The following is a 3,338-nucleotide window of genomic DNA, read 5'->3' on the forward strand; positions in this document are numbered from 1 at the left end:
TTGTTCATTTGCGTAACGTCACCAGCAAACGTACACGTCCATCGCCATTTGCAACGAGTATTGCATGCCTGTGTCAGGTGTCACAACACACTACGTCTGCCCACATAGACGCAACAACATGTGCACGCCTAGAGAACACGTGGAAGGTAGACCCCGTACGTATGCGGTGTCCATTGCGCGAACGACTGTCAGCCCGCCTCTGCAGCATGTCGCAGATGTGGAACGCGGTGCAACATGCTATCACGGTGTGTGAGAAGAGACGACTACGTCCGAATACACGCTCCACTACATCAACAGACTGCTCATGCTGATCGCCATCCAGGGCGTCCGTTCCTCCCACACGTCTGTATGGCGTACCACACTGCAATCCAGCTCTTATAGGGAGACGACACGTAGCTGCGTGCACAATATTTGGACTGTATGGTCCGCCGTTGCTAGGCGCAGTCGTCATACGGTCACATGTGCCACGATGTATCATTCAGTACATACGGACCAATGTGCAGTACAGTTTGTGGGTTTTGCGTACATCGGCGGACAGGTGACAGGCCGTACCACAACGTAGGCTGAGTACGTCGGCATGCGAAGGGCATTGAACATGCAAACTTCTCACCGACCAGCTTGCGAAGGCAGGGGGGAAGGGGGGGGGGGCGGCATGTACGTCCTGCTGCTATCCACACTACAGTGTATAGCAGGAGCATGTGGAAAGTCAGCAACACCTGCAAGGTGTTTAACATGACGCGATACACAGGGGACCGGGCAGTGCGAGTAGGGAACTATATTGCGAGGGTTGCGGTTAGGCAACACTACACCAATTTAACGGGTTGCATAACAATTACAGAGCAGGTTCAGCGACAACGTGCGTCAGGTTAAGGCGCAATATAGTTTAGGTTACGGCGCACTTTAGGTTAGGTTAAGGCACATTATAGGTTAGGTTAAGGCACATTATAGGTTAGGTTAAGGCACAACATGGGTTAGGTTAAGGCACAACATGGGTTAGGTTAAGGCACAACATGGGTTAGGTTAAGGCACAACATGGGTTAGGTTAAGGCACAACATGGGTTAGGTTAAGGCACAACATGGGTTAGGTTAAGGCACAACATGGGTTACGTTAAGGCACAACATGGGTTACGTTAAGGCACAACATGGGTTAGGTTAAGGCACAACATGGGTTAGGTTAAGGCACAACATGGGTTAGGTTAAGGCACAACATGGGTTAGGTTAAGGCACAACATGGGTTACGTTAAGGCACAACATGGGTTACGTTAAGGCACAACATGGGTTACGTTAAGGCACAACATGGGTTACGTTAAGGCACAACATGGGTTACGTTAAGGCACAACATGGGTTACGTTAAGGCACAAATTAGGTTAGGTTAAGGCACAAATTAGGTTAGGTTAAGGCGCAACGTAGGTTAGGTTAAGGCACAATGTAGGTTAGGTTAAGGCACAACGTAGGTTAGGTTAAGGCACAACGTAGGTTAGGTTAAGGCACAACGTAGGTTAGGTTAAGGCACAACGTAGGTTAGGTTAAGGCACAACGTAGGTTAGGTTAAGGCACAACGTAGGTTAGGTTAAGGCACAACGTAGGTTAGGTTAAGGCACAACGTAGGTTAGGTTAAGGCACAACGTAGGTTAGGTTAAGGCACAACGTAGGTTAGGTTAAGGCACAACGTAGGTTAGGTTAAGGCACAACGTAGGTTAGGTTAAGGCACGATATAGGTTAGGTTAAGGTACGATATAGGTTAGGTTAAGGTACGATATAGGTTAGGTTAAGGTACGATATAGGTTAGGTTAAGGTACGATATACGTTAGGTTAAGGTACGATATAGGTTAGGTTAAGGTACGATATAGGTTAGGTTAAGGTACGATATACGTTAGGTTAAGGTACGATATAGGTTAGGTTAAGGTACGATATAGGTTAGGTTAAGGTACGATATAGGTTAGGTTAAGGTACGATATAGGTTAGGTTAAGGTACAATATAGCTTAGGTTCAGATACACATTGTTGTAGGGAAAGGTGTATTTGGGGGGGGGGGGCGGCAGGTTCGTTGATAGTGATTATCGTAATTGGATGCCTGCGGCATTATCCGATTTGTCACGTCAGGATGCACTTTTGGCTCATGACAGGCGGCGCTCCGATTCCATGGTTGTGGCAGATCTGTGTCTTTCATTCCTGCCATTGTTTGTGTGCTGTGACAGGAGGCAGTATTGTGATGTTGGGTGCACCCCTGTGTAGGACATGTGTGGGTGTTCGTGGCTTAGCTGAGCAATGTGCGGATGTCGGAAGGGTGGGATATTGTGTTTTCTGGGTGGACCTCCCGGTCTGGTAATGATAGTGTGGATTGTGTCATGTGGCGGAGAGGATGCACTGGATGTTCTTCCATGCTGGTGGTTAGATATTGTGTGTGTGCCTGTTACAGGCAGAGAGTAGTGTGTGATAAGAGAGTAGTGTGTGATAAGAGTGTCTGGCTGACGTGTGGTTCTCATTGTGTGCAGAGTCTTTCAGCATGTATAGGGACGGTTGTATATATTATCTGTATTCTGATGGCTCTGCATCTATTACTAATCAGTGCCGTGTATACGGTTACTCTGGTTCCAGTCGAAACTGTTCTATCTCTGTACATTAGTGACACTACGGCTCCACTATGTTGCCGCCCCTGTCGGCCGTTTCCCCCAGTGTATGGCTAATGATTATCAGCAGTCAGTCTATTAGTCAATACCGGTAGTGTGACGACGTCAAATGTCCGGGATGGGGGAAGCTACACCCTTCCCGTGGGTCAGGGCCTAGAAAGACTCTTCCCACGCAGGAGACTGACTGTCGTTACTCTTCCGAGACATATATGTGCCCAGCGTTTTTTGCGACTGCGAGTGCAACGCCAGGAGGCTCGGACTGTCGTTACTCTTCCGAGAAATATATTTGCCCAGCGTTTTTTGCGACTGCGAGTGCAACGCCAGGAGGCTCGGACTGTCGTTACTCTTCCGAGAAATATATGTGCCCAGCGTTTTTTGCGACTGCGAGTGCAACGCCAGGAGGCTCGGATTGTCGTTACTCTTCCGAGATATATATTTGCCCAGCGTTTTTTGCGACTGCGAGTGCAACGCCCACGGGTGCCGACATGGATGGGGCGCTTCCTAGCTGATGGCTCAGCATGAGAATCCGTACAGTGAGCAATGCGATCGCGTCTGTAGCTTGTACGTGGTACAGCTCGCAGCTCATGAATAGGGACAGCAGGAATGTCGCATATTGGAAATATCTCTTCATGAAACGCATGTTATAGGTGTGGATTGCACCTTACGAGTGCGGGAAACGTCCGCCGTTCATCCGCTGGCGATGCGAGTT

Source organism: Schistocerca serialis, unplaced genomic scaffold (assembly GCF_023864345.2).
Source record: "Schistocerca serialis cubense isolate TAMUIC-IGC-003099 unplaced genomic scaffold, iqSchSeri2.2 HiC_scaffold_1049, whole genome shotgun sequence".
Taxonomy (NCBI): Eukaryota; Metazoa; Arthropoda; class Insecta; order Orthoptera; family Acrididae; genus Schistocerca; species Schistocerca serialis.